General features: G+C 40.5%; 1 long non-coding RNA gene across 1 annotated transcript; it reads right to left on the minus strand.

Moving 5' to 3' along the window:
• Positions 1–9066: 9066 nt before the first annotated feature.
• Positions 9067–10238, minus strand: LOC146570589 (uncharacterized). Its single transcript, XR_014893207.1, has 3 exons — positions 9905–10238; positions 9572–9667; positions 9067–9220 (listed from the first exon to the last, which is right to left on the minus strand). It is a non-coding gene; the product is annotated as an uncharacterized LOC146570589 (long non-coding RNA).
• Between the last annotated feature and the right edge of the window lie 9459 nt (positions 10239–19697).

Raw genomic sequence — 19697 nt, forward strand, 5'->3', positions numbered from 1 at the left:
TCCTTCTTCTCTTGGAGTACCCTTGGTACCAATTGCAGCATTTTATCCTGTTAGACTCCACATTATCATAAGAACATTCTCAACAACCAGTTTTTTATTTTATTTTTAATATATCAAGTACAACTTCCTGGTGCTTGATTGTCATTGAAAGGTCTCGGCTTTAAATTTACATGCCTAAAAATATTTTATCCTTGACATGCATAATATTTTCATGCTCTGTGTGCAGTTGTTTTTATTTGCAATCTATGTATTTAAAATACTGCACAGACATAGAAATACTACAATCTCTAACCTGGTGTATCAGTGCTACCTTCATAAAATATAACTTTCTGTTAAAATAAGGAAAAAGAATGGCCAAAGTGCTGTTCCATAATTGCTAAGATATGAATTTGCGAGTCTGCCAGAAGGAAGATAATTGTAATCAATCTTCAGGGCAAGTCTCAAGTGTGTAAATGACACAACTTAAACTTTTCTCTCAAGATATATTCTAATTTTGCCCAATTAACAACAGTTTTCCACAGTGGCAGGCTAATCTTTAACAGTTGTTAAATGTACTTTTCTGCCAATTTTGATTAATTTGTTTAAATGTCTTTTGGAGTAAAATAAAACAGTAAAGTTAAAACTGAGTGATTTAGAACTACATTCATTTCACAAGTGACGTCACACATATTACATATTCACTTGATACTTACTTTCTATGATGACACTTTACAGTAAACTCATTTGCACTAGGACCATATCGCTGAAATTAAGCTGTTTTCACCAAGTCTGTTCTCATCATGGCATTAAACTCTGGAGACAGCTAGTACAGACAGTGTGTCTTCTAGGCATGCTCTGTCAGTTCTTCTCCTTGTTCATAAGTCTGTCTTGGGATTTACACTGCCTGAGTCCATCCTTAATGAGAACTGTAATCATCCTATGCACTGGACCAGACAATCCAGCTAAGGAAGACAACTGTAAGATGAAGAAAGCAAACATACTTCTCATCCACTCCTCTGGGGTTATGTGTTGCAGTCTTAATCATACAACATGTCCTATGCTCATCATTTTCAAGCTGTGAACTTAAGCCAATATTGTATTTTAACTAGAGTTTATTCAGACCAATTATTTTACTTAAAAGAACTTTTCCACTAAATTCTAAATCAACCTGTTTCCACTGCTGTTTTCATGGATGTTGGTTTGTAAGCAGTCTAGAGTCCACAGTTTTCAAGATATAATTTTCCAGATTTACTGTAATGGTGGATACAAGCTTGAGATGATTTAATTTAGGTGAAAATCACATCAAGGTCAAGATAACATTACATGTGAAAATCAGTAAAAATGTTATAATACCCACTTTTTTTAAATGAATTGTCTTCAACCTTCACAAAAATATAGTAGGTCTTGTGGGACATGAGTACCTAGGCTTGACCTTCACTGTTGGCACCCAAGGTCAAAGTTGACCTTAAAAAAATTCAAGAAACCATACCAACTAATATATCATATGAAAGGGAATGGAGAAAGCTATCCGACACTCTTTTTTTCCTTTTTCCCCCCCCAAACAAATCACATTTGACACATAGTTCATCAAATGGATGAACAGTATACAGTATGTTCAATGTCAAATTCATCCATACATCCACCCTCATCCAACAAATCAAATCCTCTATATTCTGAAGATTTTTTTTGAATACCCCAAGCTAGAGATGAAATGGCACGACGCATTTTCTGTGGTTTCTTTTTTGTTCTTTTTTCAGACCTACCCACAACATGATTTCACCACAGCCCCCTCATGCTGCACTATTCTCTAATCTGCTTAAACCTGAAATAGAAAAAATATATCAGTGAAAAAAGTGATAGATAAATCATTGCCATCACCATAGGTGATGTTCTCTTGCTGTGGAACAGCAGTCTTGACCACCATCCTGTAAAGTCTTTCTTTTCCTACCAAATGCAACAGATTAAGGTAGTGTTATAAACAAAAGCAACAGCATTTTTTCCCCTCACTTTTATGACAGAGTAATCTTTTCTTCTTTTTCTGTTACACCAGCTGCAGGCTGTTTCCTACCTTACAGCCTTCATCTTTCTCGGTCGGTTTCAGCTTCTTGTTTAATTAGCTGGAAAAGTCAGCGTGAGGTTTGGAGCTCATGAAATACACTCCTGCTGCATCTGTGGACTGTGGTTTGTTTGAATGGTTATTTCTGTCCAGATAGTCAGAGCTTCCAGTTGTCTAAGACATGAACTTCACCCCCCCCCCCCCCTGAAAATTTTTTTTTATTGTCAAAATGTCAGAATGTCATTTTTTTTCACTCACTTCATGCAGTTGAACCCTCCATATAACTTTATAAATTTCCGATAGATGCCCTGGAGTACTAAATTGACCGTGCAGTTCTGTATTACCATCCATCCATCCATCCATCTTCATCCGCTTTGTCCGGGGCCGGGTCGCGGGGGCAGCAACCTAAGCAAAGAGGCCCAGACCTCCCTCTCCCCAGCCACCTCCTCCAGCTTATCCGGGGGAATACCAAGGCGTTCCCAGGCCAGCCGAGAGATATAATCTCTCCAGCGTGTCCTGGGTCTGCCCCGGGGCCTCCTCCCGGTGGGACATGCCTGGAACACCTCACCCAGGAGGCGCCCAGGGGGCATCCTTGTCAGATGCCCGAACCACCTCAGCTGGCTCCTTTCGATGTGGAGCAGCAGCTGCTCTACTCTGAGCCCCTCCCGGATGGCCGAACTTCTCACCCTATCTCTAAGGGAGAGGCCACCCACCCTTCGGAGGAAGCTCATTTCTGCCGCTTGTATCCGCGATCTCGTTCTTTCGGTCACTACCCACAGCTCGTGGCCATAGGTGAGGGTAGGGACGTAGATCGACCGGTAAATTGAGAGCTTCGCTTTTACACTCAGCTCCCTCTTCACCACGACGGACCGGTGCAGCGTCCGCATCACTGCAGCTGCAGCCCCAATCCGTCTGTCGATCTCCGGCTCCCTTCTCCCATCACTCACGAACAAGACCCCGAGATACTTGAACTCCTCCACTTGTGGCAGGAACTCATCCTGTATTACCACTTGTCTAATTCTTTCTACTTATTGTGCACACCTAATATTGTTTTGGATTAGGTATTGAGCATGGAAACTATGGACAGTAACCAAACTCACAAACTGATATGAATGGCGTGATGTTTTTGCTTCAAATCGCTTTATCCCTAATACAATGTGAGTCTGATCTCTTGTGCTCCAAGAGCTCAGTGGACCTGCTACTTCAGTTCAGAGGATACTGCAGTTGCTTTATCTAAACGAATTACTGCTGTCAGTCACTAAGGTTAAAGTGCAAAATAAATAATGTATCAAGCCAGGACAAAGCAACAAATTTCCTTCTGTGTGCACAAGGTGGCATCCCACTGTTATCTGCCTGTGTGGCTCCCAAAAAGTAATAAATGTATGAGGAGTTAGAGTTGACATATGCTTCTTGCTTTGTGCTGGTTGTTGGGCTTTATGTCATTGTGAAACTTTCTTCTGGCAGCTCAGCTCACTGGACCTTGACAGCATTTCATTAGACAGGATGTCCTCAGGGTTCTCAAGGAGAGGAAGCCTTTCTTCTTCCACAGACACATTCACTGACATTGCACTGTTCTGGCCTGTAAAAACATCTGCTAAAGTATCTGTTAATGAGATAGGAAAATATGGCTGCCCTGTGATTCTTGTGCTCAGCAGTTAGTCTAGAGTATAGAAATAATTATATTTAGATAATACTTAAAAAAACACACAGTCCTCAGATGCCTATATTAGGCAACAAAGTCACCTGCATGTAGAATAGAATAGAATAGAATAGCCTTTATTGTCATTGTACAGAGTACAACGAAATTGGAGTGCCACTCCCTTGGTGCAAGTTTCAATAATAAATATAAATGTAAAATATAAAAAGTACAAAAAAAACAATCGTAAGTACTCAAACAATAGTATGTACAATATATACAGGATAGCAGCATTAATATAATGACAGTGACGGTATGGAATAGGTTCAATTGTTTTTGTGCTTATTTACTACGGTGATAGCTCTGGGAAAGAAGCTATCCCTGAATCTGTTTGTCCTGGTTTTATGTGACCTGTACCGTCGGCCTGACAGTAATAGTTCAAACAGTTGGTTGCTGGGGTGAGAGTGGTCCTTGATGATATTGCCAGCTCTGCTGAGGTACCGAGAGTTTGCAGTGACCTCCAGGCTGGGCAGAGAGCAGCCAGTGATCTTCTGGGCTGTGTTGATGACCCTCTGCAGTACTTTCCTGTCTGCAGCTGAGCACCCTGCATACCATGTTGTTATGCCGTACGTTAGGATGCTCTCTATGGTGGCTCTGTAAAATGTCACCAGCAGCCTCTCCCCCAGGTTGTTCCTCCTGAGCACTCTCAGAAAGTGGAGACGCTGCTGGGCCTTTTTAACCACCGCTGTAGTATTTGCAGTCCAGGAGAGGTCATCAGATATCTGCACGCCCAGAAACCTCATGGAGTGTACCCTCTCCACACAGCTCCCGTGAATGTAAAGTGGGGCCGGGTCTGCTCTGCCCTTCCTGAAGTCCAAGATAAGTTCTTTAGTTTTCGTGGTGTTCAGTTGGAGGTTGTTAACTGAACACCACTCAGTCAGTCTGTTGACCTCATCTCTGTAGTCCGACTCATCCCCCCTTGAGATGAGTCCAACCACTGTGGTGTCATCCGCGAACTTTATGATGGTGTTTGAGAGATGGGTAGGGGAGCAGTCGGATGTGTAGAGCGTAAACAGGAGGGGACTCAAAACACATCCTTGTGGAGACCCGGTGCTGAGTGTGATGGTGCTGGACCGGTGGGGGCCGAGTCTGACAGACTGTGGTCTATTTGTCAGGAAGTCCTTGATCCAGAGGCAGATGGGGGTGGAGAGTCCCAGGTGAGACAGTTTCTGGACCAGGATCTCCGGGATGATATGATTGAATGCTGAGCTGAAGTCCAGAAAGAGCATTCTCACATAGCTTCCTCGGTGCTCCAGGTGACTCAGCGCAGTGTGGAGCGCTATGGTGATGGCGTCCTCAGTGGATCGATTTGTCCTGTAGGCAAATTGGTGGGGGTCCAGAGTGGGAGGCAGACCGGCCCTGATGTGCTGACAGACCAGTCTCTCAAAGCACTTCATCACTACAGGCGTAAGTGCAACAGGCCTGTAGTCATTTGGGCTGGCCACAGCTGTCTTCTTGGCGATGGGGATGATGGTGGAGGTTTTGAGGCAGGGCGGGACGGTGTTTGATGACAAGGAAAGGTTGAAGATTTTAGTGAAGACTCCGGTCAGTTCGTCAGCACATGGTCTGAGAACCTTTCCATGTATTCCATCAGGACCTGCCGCCTTCCTGGGATTCACTGACCTTAGAACACACCTCACTTGGTGCTCCCTAAGTGTTAGTGTGCCAGTGCTGGGGGCAGGTGGAAGTGGTGTGGCAGCTGAGGGCTTGGTCGTCTCAAAGCGGGCGAAGAAACGGTTTAGATCCTCAGCCAGTGAGGCATCAGTCCTAGATGTTGCCTGGTTATTGCTTCTGTACTTTTAACCTTAGACTTCATAAGAAAGCTCTGAAGTTTATGAGTCCCACTGCTTAGAATATGAATATAGAAAGATGTACTTTATTGGTTCGAAGAAAACAGAGGATAATAACAGTTATCTGAACTTTCTTTATAATTGGCCCAGCATTTATGCAATTGCAAAGTCTGTAATCCTGGTTGTGCACTTTAGCACCATGGAGGTCTATTTAACTTTTCATTTCAATTCTATCGGATACAATAGATAATACAAAGGATAAAAGATTTTTTTTTCATAGTGATCCCTTTGAGCAATACTGTAACAGCATGTTTGTGGAGGCATGACTGACTAAGTGTTTCACTGAATGTTTAAGATTTGGCTTATGAAATGGACTGGCTGTCTACAGTCTAGGTCTTTCCTGTTCCTTACTGACTATTATTTCTTTACTGACTAAAGAAAGAAAGAAAAGGATGAGCAACAAAGTTTTGATAATGACATCAGGGAACACTTAGATATAGACGCATATATATATATATATATATATATATATATATATATATATAAATTACAATTCAGCTGATTTGGAAGCTGAAGGTTAATTAAAGTGATAAATGTTGAGATTATGGTATGAGCAACTATGTTAATTAAATTACAAATCATTATTCAAATGTAGTGATTATCAAGTTATTTGTTCATCAAGATGTGAAAATTTAAAAAAGTAAATGAATTGCAAGAAAACATGCCAAACCAAAGCAAAGGAGGATGAACTGTGTGTGACAAAAATGAGGAAACAGTTTGTCAGTGCTGTTGCACACCCACAAAACAGGATTATCATGCAGACAGTTAGGAGGCAGACAAAAACACAATTTCCTTAGCGCCTCATTACGAAGAGATGTTTTCTGTTCATGTTTAATAGTGAGGGTTTCCTCCTAACTAGCAACAACTAATGGAAGATAGGCATAAAATGGTTATGAATAGTGCAGATCAAAAAAATAAGAGAGTAAAGAGTACTGTTTATTTATTTATTTATTTGGGGCTTAAGTGGGGTTCAAAAAGCCCAAAGAAACAATAATTTAGAAAACAACAACAGTACAAATATCTTCAGTTGTTTGAGGTCCATAATGTTCCAAACAACCACTTCAGAGACTGCAACTAAATGAGGCAATAGAGTATGGAGCCTGCCAATAGCACTGCTGGAGTCACAGCTGTTCAAATGGGAAAGGGTGGGGGATGATGTAGACACTTATTATCATTCTGGGACACTCGCTCTGATTACACACTGGTGGCTCTTAATTGTCATCTTCAAAAAAGATGAAGTAGTTTCCTGCTGCAACAAACATAATGAAAGACTTGTGTCGTCCAAACGGAGTACAACAATTGAGATTAGTAGCAAACTCAAGGGTGGCAAAATTGTTTTCTGTGCATCTGTCTGCCTGTGTGTGTATACGTGTGTGTGTGTGTGGGGGGGGGGGGGGGGGGGGGGTATGGGTAAGGGATCAAGATCAACATTTTATGTTGTTATTTTTTTAACCTGTAGTTTTGTTACCTTGCGTCTGATATCAGAAGGGCAGTTTGACCCAGAAGGCCTTTTGACTGATCAGAGAGCACTTTAGCCTTGAGGGTCCTGCTGTGTCCACAGTGAGCCTGCAAGCAACTTTATCATTTTCCTTTAAACCCAGAAATCACTCTGCAGTGATGAATGAGGGAGAGTCAGGGAGTATACAGGAATAGGGGTGACAAAACCTTGTGTCACAGCAGCACACAGCTGGACAGTGGCAGAAGAATGGGAGTAAGTTAGGCAGGCCTAAAGGGAAGAAGGGTCTTATAAATGGTTCCTGCTTTGGGCCAAATACTCAATTAGCTGATCTGACAAAGTCTTCTGTTTCCCCTCTACCTTTATTTTTTCCTGGCCTTGTGAAATGTTTATATTCAGCTTAGAGGCACAAGAGAAGGTTATTGCAGATGTGAGATGAGCTAAAGGTCAAATACTTGTTTTCATTTTTGTATTCTGTTTTTATCATGATTTTATGGTTATAAATTAAATGTAAGAGTTGAAGTAAGTAAGGAATAACATTTTTACAATCCAGTTCTTTTTATTAGAGTCAAGGCTACAATTACATAATATTCAAAAATTTTATAAATTCAAAGGCTGTGTAAAATCCTGCTTGTAGAATATTCACTTTACAAAACAGTCATTAATACTTAATATACCAGTACTTGAAAAGGGGTTATATGTGTTTTCCTGTTATTTTTGTACCTGACATAACATTCAAGTTAAGGCACATGTATGCAAATAATAACAAGTAAGTTAGTAAAAAACAACAACAACCCAATTCTAATTAGAAATAACAAACAACATAAGTTACTCATCTGTCACCAATGTTTGTTTTTTTCTTTAAAATGTTTTGTGCATTTTGTCCTACACTGTAAACCCGAATAAGTTACCAGAACTCAAAAAAATTGAGGCAATCGATTGCCTCAATTTTTTTGAGTTGATCAACTCAAAAGCCAAATTTTTCCAGAACATAAAAGTTTGGATTACATGGTACTTGTATCTTTTGAGAACGGTCAACTCAAATATTTGCAGTTAATATGACTTAAAGTTTCAAGTTTACAAATTCAAAGAAATAAGTTCACAGAACTTATAAAAAATAAGTACACAACTACAACATTTTTATGTTAACAAAACTCAAATGTTTATTAGTTTGTGTTGTCATTATTTTAAGTACACGTTAGTCAAATATGTTGACTACTTGATACTTAAAAACATGTGACCCAAAACTTAAAATTTTTGAGGCAATTGATTGCCTCAATTACACTGAGTATCGGTAACTTAATATGCAAAAGTCATAAACATCTGCCATTGAACAGTATCTTGCCTGCTCCCTTTTAGCACTATGTTGAAATTAAATACATTTAAAAAAAAAAAATTACATAAATTAAAAATAATTAACAAAAACATTTATAAATTAAAATAAGTAGACCAAAAATTGTTTAGTCAGGAAAACTGTCAGAGTAATGAAAAATAATAATTAATAATATCAAAATGTGCTTTTGGCTCTCTGGCTAATATCTGAATAAGACAACAAGGCAGCAATTTGAGTGAATTACAATGCTATTTGTTTTACATTAACCAGTATCAAACAGTGAAATTTAGGTCATCTTGCGCAGCCCACAATGTTTTGGAAATAGTATTACGAAAAACATTAAAACATACAAAACATTAGTGTTGCTTTGCATTATGTTAATGAGAACAAAGGCACGTTGTATAGTTTGGACCTATTGGCTGAACACCTGTAGAGTAATCTAATAATGTTTTGAGGCATTATTTAGATGAAAGGAGAGAACTTTGAACTAGCCTTTTATAATGCTTCACCCTGCATCCTTCTTTCAGATGAGTTCCTACATAACCAAGTCATTCTTGAGGGTCTGTAACCTGGGTGACAGTTTACCACTTTCTAGACCAAATAAAATCTTTTGAGTAAATTCTAAAGTGTTGGTCAGGCCTTTGGGGTAGCTGAGGGGAAGTGCATAGATCAGTCCAAACATTACTAGGAAGGCTTCACCAAATCTGGGGAGACTGAACACGGCATCACTTACAATGACGACAGAGATTTTCACAGGTTGGTAGTGAACTGGACTTGTTGTGTCATGGTCACTGATGACAGTGAAGAGGGCCACTTCAACACCATCAAGCTCCAACTCATCAGATTCGTCCTGAATTAATGAAAAAGAGATACTAATCACAATCTAACCCAAGAAATACAACAGACGACATATAATTTCTCATTTTACCAACTCCCACTGAGATCCAATACCTCTTTTACAAGGGAGACCTGAGTCTCACTGTAAGAGGTGAAAAACAGAAGATCCATGTTCTGCACACATAAATCAGCTAATTCACCAGAGAATCAAGTGGTGTGAGATAGACTGAAACTAAGCTAAAGGAAATACACAGGAGTAGACTAAACAAAGGTAAGTCCAAACAGTGCATCAAAATACATGTTTGTACTTTGATGCACTGTTTATATACACAGTAGTATCTGTTAGATACTTAAGGACACTCACAGTGCAGGTTCTGAAAAATCCAGAGACATCCTCATGCAGATAGACAGGAAGGGCAGGGAGAACGGTAGTGCACTTGGTGTGGATATCATGGATTTCCTATTTCCAGATAAAAACAGAATTTTATATACTGGTGAGTTTACTGAACAACAACAAAAACAACAGTCAAATCAGAACATATGTCCACAAATAACCTGTTCACATCTTTAATACAGTCAGACAAATAGCAAACACAAAGTGGAGTAATAGCAAAATTCAAAAAGCTCATTTAAATCATTGAACCTGTCCAATGTTCCACTGGTTCAACCTATGAAATGTGTAACAATCTATTATTACCTGTTCATTGTGAATTCTTAGAATTTCAACCAGGGCATCTGCTGTCTTCCCAGTTTTTGATGCCCTGGCTGAATAAGGTCATCAGTCGAGGAAGATGGCGGTCAAGTTCAGCGTAGAATGTATTGGGCAGGTTCTGATTTGTAATCCGCTGAAACTCTGCATACAACTACAGCAGAAGGACAATACAGTTCAATTTGAAGAATCTCGCACATCTTTATAAAGCAGCAAAAAGCTGCCACATGAGTAAGAATTACAATTTTCATTTTAAACAGAGCTGATCCATATTACCTCAGACTCCATTTTTAGAGCAGGCCAGAGGTCCAAGAGCTCCTTCACAACCCTAACCCAGCACATATAGTTTAAAATATAGCGTTTCTAACAAGAAAACTGCTTGAAAGCACTCTCACTGCAGACAGGCATCTCCATTGTGTAACTGCAGGGACAACGGGCTTGTTTGGACCCAACTATTCTGAGTCATGAGAGGGGGTTTAAAAATTTAGAGAGATTAAAATACTTTGTTTCATACTAGGCGACCGGGCGCCACCTCTAGAGCAAGTAGTATCTAACTTTTTAAACAGCCTGCGACCCTCATTACAACAACTTAATGCTAGCTCTGCAAGCGCAAAGTTTCCTTCGGGGAGAGCAGCAAAGCACATAAAAAACACGGACCGACATTTCTGCTATTCTTTTCGACACGCACCCAAAATACAACTAAATATTCGTATTTTAACAATAAACTAATATCAACATTGAAAACTTACTGTAAGTCCAGTGATGCTAGTTGCTGCCGTTAGGTCCAACTTTCTCCAGTCGTCCGTGTTGCCTCTTTGGTGCTGTTCCCGCCCATATACCTTTACTTCTTCTGTGTTTCGTATTAATGCTCATTAGCGCCGCCTTCCGCTTCGGAGGGTGAATCAGAGATTAACTCGGAATAAAAATTGATTCCTGCAGCTGCTCAACACTTACGGAAAAAATTAAAAATATATATGTAGGACACAGTGATAAAACAATGAATATTAAAATAAATACATTTTGTCTTCCACTAATGCATTTAAGACAATTTGATTTTACTTATTTGGTGAAACACTTTGAGATTTTATTGTATTTTAGCATGTGCTACATAAATTAAGTTTATTATTAAATCCTACCTACTTGAAACAACAAAAATAACAGGACTTTACCATTCTTATATGTCCTAACTTAACTGTGTTACGTTGTGCTTAAGTTATTATTTTAAGTGATGCTTACTTAATATAGAAATAGTTAAATTCAATCAAATATTATTAGTTTCATTTACTCAAAAAGGAGAACATGTTATACGAACTTGACATATTTAAGTTAACAGAACTTTTTAAAGACTTTGAGTGTACACTACTTAATCGTTTAATTACTTTGAACATTCGGGTTTACAGTGTACAGTAAGTCTAACTGTACTTTTCTCTGGAACACTCTCTCACAGTCTGTTCTCTAAAACCTAAAAGAGGAATTATGGATTGGATCAACTGGTCCCTAAATGCAATTGACACCCCTTTCTCAACGAGAAGTTTGGGCTTGGGTGAGCCTGAGTGCTGAAGATATCTACCTATTCAGAACCAGGGTTCTGGCTGATCGGAGCTGGCTTGGCCCTGGCTTATCGAAGAATTAAGGAAGCAGAACCGGCTGTTCAAACCCCCGAAAGGCTGCCCGCTGGGATTGAAATGATGGGACGAGGCGTGAGTTTCTCAAAATGGGCTCATTGAGTGCAGCACGGATAAGATCTTGGAGAGGCTACGGCTGCTGCGAATACTCAGAATAAGATCTCTGACTGCAGACTGGATTACATCTCGGAAGGGCTAGCTCGGAATAACATCTCTGTGCGCAAATTGGATGACATCTCGGGGAGGCACACTGTTGTGAGTCTCAGAATCGGCTCCTTGAGCACAAGAAATGACAACATCACAGAACGCAAGTATGGCGAAGCTCGTGGCTCTCCAACGGGAGATTGAGAGACCAGCGTTGGACTGTAGAACTGCTTTGAAATTCATATGAGCTGTTCGCACTAAGGTAAAAAGCACCATCACTTCATCCGGATACCCTCTCGGCGCCAGCTGCGGTCGCAAGGCTGGAGCCGAACAAAAACACCCTGATAACGACTGTGTTTAGTCTGTTCCTTCCCATTCCATGCAAGGCCACCTGGGTTGGCTGGAAGACTGTTTACTTAGCCTAGCAGGACGAAGGACACTGTCTCAGCTGAACTCTGGACACGCACACACATACATATACACTGATATGCACACACTCATCCCTCCTCCCTTTCCAAATGCCTTCGACGCTTATTCCCTTCCGATGCCGATGGTGGATCAAGGAGACCAGCGCACAGGCTGCAGGCCCGGATGTACTGTCTAAACCGGCTGTCCTTCACCCTTTACCCACCCCTGTTGCTTGTCATGTGTTTCTTTGGTGTATTAAGAGTTTTTTTCATGTTCTATGTTCAGAGGTGTTTTTTTCTGTTCTCAAACTGATATATAGTGTTACTGTCACGATTTGCAAAGGCAGATTGTGTGGAAATGACAGAATGAGGAATCTAAACGCAGACACAGATGCCGGGGAAGGTTTTAAAGGCGAGCCTTTATTTATGGCTTTATGAAAACTCTACCACACAACAAGTGAGGGGGAGATGAAAAACACAAACGAAAACCTGAACTGGGAGACGCTAACCAAAAGAACACGAAGAATGTAGAAAACAATGTGAAACGTGGAAACTGGGAATGAGAAAGCAGAGACATGGAGACACCTAAACCCTAGAAATAATTACTAAGTAAACAGAAAACTCTAAATCAATGAACATTAACAATGTTTGAAGGTCCTAGCATATATTCATGTGTAAATAAATCATCTACAGTGTCTGCACTGATCTGTGAACAGTTAAAGAAATCTGCAAATGCAAAAATAAATACTCATGAAGGAAAAGTGTTTTCCTCCAAGAACTGGTGGTTCTCTTTGGGATGATTTGGAGTCTTTAGTACCCTTCTGCCACTGCATATCTGCAAATGTGGTACTCAAATGTGTGAAGGTTTATGATTCCAGCACTATCTCAGCCACACAGTTATACACTATGAGGCTACATAACACTATTTGCACCAGTTGTACCTCTCAGCAATTTTAAGCATGATGTCACTGGGTTTGGTAGGTACAGCAATGTATAGTTCTGGTTTGCTGAAAATAATTGCTTATGTTTAAGCAGTAGATGGCAAGTACTATTTTTGAGCTCTGGTAAAATAAAATTGTTTCCGTATCTTTCTCTTGTTTGTAGGTGAAAAAAGAAAACCCAGGTAAACTTAGAAGACTATAGCACACTTAATTACTTAATTACTATACTTAATTTGATAGACTACTCATGCAGTAAAAACCTTGAAACTACAATATTTTCTTTAGATGCAGAAAACTGGAAATTTCTATTTGCAACTTTACACAAATTTGGTTTTGGATCCTCTTTCATTAACTGGTTAAAAATATTATATAATTCCCCAACAGCTTGTGTCAAAACAAATGACCAAAAACCTCCAGTTTCTGTCTCCTGAGGGGCACCAGGCAGGGATGCCCACTTTCCCCTTCACTGTTTGCAATTTTTATTGAACCACTAGCAGCAGCAATTAGACAGAATTCAGTAATTAAGGGCATAAAATGCAAGAACGTGGAACATAAAATCAGCCTTTATGCAGATGATGTGTTACTCTTTCTCCAAAACTCACAAACCAATATCTCTGGGGTGATTGAGGTGATAAACTTTTTTGCAAGAATGTCAGATTACTCAATTAACTGGTCAAAATCTACAGTTCTACCGATTAATTGCTCCTTCCATAATTTTTCTTCTACACCACTGCAATTGGGAAATATAAAATATTTAGCTATTAATGTTTCTCCCAAGCTTGCAGATCTAACTAAATTAAACCATATCCCACTTTTAAAGAAAGTAGAAGATGATCTGGGTAGATGGAAATGTCTACCCTTATCACTCATGGGAAGGGTTGCCGCTATAAAAATGATGGTCTTACCAAAAATAAATTATTTATTCTCAATGATCCCAACTAAACCGCCACAAGATTGGTTCAGATCTCTAGATTCATGTATGTCCAAATTCCTTTGGAAAAATAAACCCCCACGTATAAGCTTAAAAACACTACAAAAGACCAAGGATAAAGGAGGATTAGAACTACCTAACTTTCAGCACTACTTCTTAGCCAACAGGCTTCAGTATATCTCAGGATTGCTAAAACACCTTCTTAGATTAACCTTGGCTAGATGTAGAACAAGCACTTTGCAATAATCTAGAGATTTCAGATCTACCATTTATCAGCTCAAACATCCAACGACATGAATGCTTCAAAAGCATCAGCATCAGCGTTTCTCTGACAGCATGGTGGGAGTTTCTAAAATTGACGGAGACTTCATTAATCCCATGCAAACGTACACCTATCTGGAACAACCCTGACATATTACAAAACAATAATATGATAAACTTTTCAGATTTGAGTGGTAAAGGAATCAAATATTTAGAACATATATTAGAAGAAACAGAATTTATTTCATTTGACAGACTAGTTACACAATATAGGATCAACAAGAAAAGATTTTTAGAATATCAACAAATTAAATCCATAGTAAAAAAGAAATTTAAACCGGGTCAAGTTGAACTACAAACACCACCAAGTGTGGTTCAATTTCTTACTCTTAAAACCCCCAAATTACTTTCCAAAATATACAGAATGCTTTCTAAAACAGATGAATCAATATCACTTCCTACTGCAAAATGGGAAGCGGATTTATCAGTTAACTTAGACCAAAACTTCTGGTCTCAGATTTGCTTAAAAACCTTTCATCTAATTAGAAATCCCAGTCTTCAATTAATTCAATACAAAATACTACATAGAGTGCACTATACAGGTCATCGGATGTTCAAGATGGGCTTTACGTCTACCAACAACTGCTCACACTGCCAAACCAATTCACCGGACCATTACATCCACGCTCTTTGGTTCTGTCCACCAGTTTTGGCGCGAGATATGTGAAGACTTATCAAAGTGTCTGAAATGTAACATTCCAACTTCCCCTTTAGTGTGTTTGTTGGGCAGCTTAGATAATGTCACTACAGAAAAGAATATCGCCCATATGGTTTTCACTGCCCTATGCATAGCCAAAAAAACAGTCCTCTGGAAAAATAAAAATAATCTTAATTCTAACCAATATAGAAATTATCTATTAGATTACATTAGTCTTGATACAGCCTCTGCCACCACATCAGATCAATTGCTCTGGGCTCCTTTGATCAGCTCCATCACCTAGTGGGGGTGGGGGGTCATAGTTTGGTCCCACCTTCACTGTTGTGATTGGTGTGGGGGTAGGGACAGGCTTAGGGCGTCGAGGGGTTCCCCAGGAGCATCTTCCTTGGAGGGCTCAATCCGGGGTAGCGGTCATGGCCTATTAAGGGCTCTGTTGGCTCTTAGGTGACGGTTTCCTCATGGTTGCGTGCAGCGGGGCTAGGGGAGGGTCTGTGCTGACGGGCCTGGCCTTTTTGACGGCCACGTCTGGCCCATGTACCTGAAACATAAGAACATCAGGAGGATCAATTGTGTGACCTGGTAGCCTGGCTGCCCCTGGGTGGGCCCGAGACAGGCGTGAAGTTGTGGGGGCGCTCCGTCTCTGGGCTGGGGCCCTGGCTGGGCCTCGGGGGCTTGGGTCCTGGTTGCCGGGGTTGTGGGCGGGTGGGTGTATGGGGGCCCAGTCCTGCCGCAGGGTGCCGCCGGTGCATCGAGCCACCTGGGGGGCTCTTCAACTGGTGGGGGAGGTTGTTACATCTTGCAGGAGCTTTCCTCTCTTCAGGAACTCACTCTGCAGGAGGGGGAGATACAGGAGAGGTGGAAGATCTCAGCCTGGGCATCTATTGTCTTGTGTAGTCTGGGAGATGAGTGGATGATGGGGTGGGTGCAGTTTTCTCTGAGGTGGGGTCGGGTGGGCTCTCCCGGGCTCTGTGGGGTATGGGGGTGCCTACTGGGGTCAGCGGGGGAGCTGGCCCCAGGGAGGGGTCACTTGCCCCTCCCTTCCTTCCCTCCCCATCTCCAGCTGCCTCCCTCTTCCCGCTCCACCACAATCACCCACACATGCAGGGCCTTGGGGGTAAAGATGTGTCACCAGGGTGCAGGGGAGGCATCCCCCCCATCTGTCCCCTTCTGGCTGCCTGTGCCTCAATTTTATCTCACAACTTAGACATTCACATTATTCACACTCTCATAACACACACATATAGGATCTTGGGGGTGGGCACGCTACACGGAATCCAAAAGACCATCAGGGTGTACAACCTCACCCCTGGCGTCATTGCCCACCTCTGAATTTTAAATACACGTAGACATTGAGGGCTAGCAGGAGGGTGCAGTTTCTCCCGGTACCCTCTCTCTGGGGACATCTCTCTGGGGACATCCTAGGTCCTCCAAGATATGGAGGCCTATCTCCCACACCACTTCCCCTACCAGTGGCAGACGCCCTCAGACATCGGTGCATTGGTGGTTCTTTGTGTCCGGGGATGGGCGTCCAGGTACACACCGGCTCACTCCTTGGTGGCTGCTTATCGGGGCCAGGAGGCTGGGGCTCGCTCGGGCCACTTCGGGGGTGGGGTGAGTGAAGACCCCAAACCTCCCTACACCCGCTCATATGTAGTGTTGCTGTGTGCTGTTCTAAAATACATTTAAAACACAGGAGAACATGGTTCCTGCTTCCTATCAGATCTCCCTCTCTTTCTTTCATTCTTTCTTCCTGTCCTATCCCCCAGTCATGTCTGTCCCGTCTTTAGAAAATGAAAATAAAATAAATACATAATTATAATAACGGTCAATCAAATGGACCAATATGGCAAGGCCATGATGATCCACTTGGCAAAGTAAATCCACTTGGCATCTTTCTTGGCCTTCAGACAACAATTCTGATGGCTAAAGATCCAAACGGGACAGCCAAAAAAAAAAGAAAAAAAAAAGAAGCCTATAGCAAATTAGTTGCTACAGCTTACCCTATCAGGGCACAATGTTTGGAAAGAGTGGTGCATTGGTCCCTTTTTGTCTGTAGTTCCAAAATAACTAAAAATGCACAGAAATGCTATACAGGAGACCAAGATGATATATTGCCAAAAACCTAATGCTGGCAGGGTTTTGAAGAAATGGATACAATTAAGTCCAAGCTGAACACCAATAAGAAAAAGCTGCCACAGAAACTACAAAGCCAACAACAATGAAGCTATGCATGCAAACTGTAAGGAGGAGGAAATGATGCAGGAATGTGTACAGTTACAAAACAGCACCGTGTGCAGATATTTTCTTACCAAGACAAAGAATTGTGCTACATGCGCCTTCAACAAACCAAATGTAGACTTCCACAGTGCACTGTCCACACATAGCAAAAAGGAACTTCATTAAGATGTTTGTTTGCTTGTCTTTTTTTTAATTACTCCTCTGCTCTTTGGGCACAATAGGATAAACACGAACCATAGCAGCCTACTCACTAACTTCTGGTTGTGGCTTAGGAAGAGTATTGTCTTGTGAACTCCCACCTTTCTTCTCTTTTAAGATTAGAGTGTTTATAGTTTCTTTTTTGACTCAGTTGTGTGTAAGCATGTATTTAAACATTTATTTAGACACTTCTGTCTAAATAAATGTTGCAGGTTATAAATCTGACTTTACTGGTATTTATTATCTCTGGCTTTGCACCTCACTTGCCATGCCAAACTTATTGTTTAACACCTTAATATACCCTAGGTCTCGTTACCTATATGCAGTGCATTATTTTAAATGTTATCCCCAAAAAAGGCAGACTCTATTCTTTTGACCACAAGTCCTCTATATCTGCTTCCTAACATTATATCCATCCTAAATAGATGGTAGAAATTGAATGCCTTAATATCAATCACCCTCAATTCCTGTTTGACCGACTTCTCCATAGGTTTACCTATCATATCCAAGGGCAGTGGCGATGATACGGATGACCACTTGGTGTCACCACTTAAACCTGGGCTTTTTTTAGGTCGTCAGCTCCTCATCCTTAGAAGAAGGGCATTGATTTTTAAATGGAGGGTCTTTGCGTTCTCCTCTCATTCAGTTCTTCCTCAGTAATCTCTTCTTCACTCAAGTTAGCTCTTATCCCGTGTCACCTGGCTTAAAATAACATATTCAATCAGATACATTATTCTAGTCATCAGTTGCTGAAACGAAGAAAATACCAATTTTCTGAGTGAAATCAAGCAACTATTTGCTTGTCAATTTTAATAAGCAATATAAATAATCTGGAATGCACAGGATATTTCATCAAGATACATTTTTCAATATAAATAAAAAATTTGACCTGTTCCAAACTCTAATAAGATGATTTTGTAGGGTTACTCTGCTACTGGGTGCACGAACGTAGCCACATTGTTTGTATATTCAAACATGCACTCACAACCTCACTAGTAGAGGATAAAACACTTTAGAATCATATAATTTTTCTAGGTGTATATCGAACTCTAGACACTAATCGCATCCTCTATATATTTGAAAGAGGACCTGTGAAGTAGTAGTAACACATTTGTAGAAGATCATTTTACAAGCATGATTCTGATTTCTTTGCTGTTAAAGTCTAAAGGCACACGAAGTTGCTTCAGTGCCATTCTTATACACTTAGTTGTATATATGCGATTCAGTATGTTAGTATGTTCCTGCTTGGGCTAGAGAGTCGACTGGTTCTGTCATCCCGCTGTTCCATTTGCAAAGTGTGATCAGCAATTATCCTCTCTCATTACTGCGACCTGGAGAGCTGAGCCTGAGGAGCTCACTGGGACCCTTCAGATAACACAGTGACATGGGGGGCTGTGGAGAACACCAATACTTAACCACTAACTACACAACATATAACAGCCCTTATCTGGCAACTCCAGCCAGCTGACAGAGGCTTACCAGGAACATATTGAGGAATGCTCCCTACAGAGCGTGTGGGATGCAAAAAATAACTCGCATATAAAAGCGTATGCAAACACACAGATTTAGTGACTATCCAAATACACATCTGCATTACTTTAACTGCGCTATTAAGCACATGGAACGATCGAGATAGTTTTACATCCTGAGCTCTTAATACCACTTTGAATATAAAGTTTTGCCTATTTGTTAGTTTTTCAAACAGATCTATATATCCTTTCTACTGAAAAATCACCATTAAGTACAAGATGGCCACTGACATTATTGTATGGGATAAATCTAGTTTCCAAGTTATGGCCTTTATTTGGCCCAGAAAGAGGAGTAAAATTGGCTATTTTGTCTAAATCCGTCTACCGGGGGTTAATCCCTGTTCTTCCAATTTTTCTGAACCTCACTGTACATGAATTTTCCTTCTTCTGAGCACATGGGCAAGAAAAAAAAAACATGATAATTTAACCCCTAGATTTTGCTTAGTGTCTTTAGGCAATATAAAACACAAATGCAAAATCACTATATTACTTTACACGACATCTAAGGGTCAAAGACTTGATATGAAAACTTGTTGACAAATTACAAAAAAATAAATATACATCATTTTGACTACAAATAAAAAGCTAATAGCAAATATACTACAAGTATAACTGTTAAAAAGGAAATCCAAAGTTTATAGTATCTGACGCTGTCTTCTGTGTCTTGGCAAAATTGTGTACAAATTTGGGAAGGCATTTAAACTTATCCCCTAAAAAATCTAAAGTCACACAGTACTGGCAGGAACAATCCACTTTACTCAAGAAATATTCAATGGTGACATTTTACAA

This window comes from Mchenga conophoros, linkage group LG7 (assembly GCF_057382185.1).
Source record: "Mchenga conophoros isolate Kocher_MC1m ecotype Shallow Benthic linkage group LG7, M_conophoros_male_GT1.1, whole genome shotgun sequence".
NCBI classification, from domain to species: Eukaryota; Metazoa; Chordata; class Actinopteri; order Cichliformes; family Cichlidae; genus Mchenga; species Mchenga conophoros.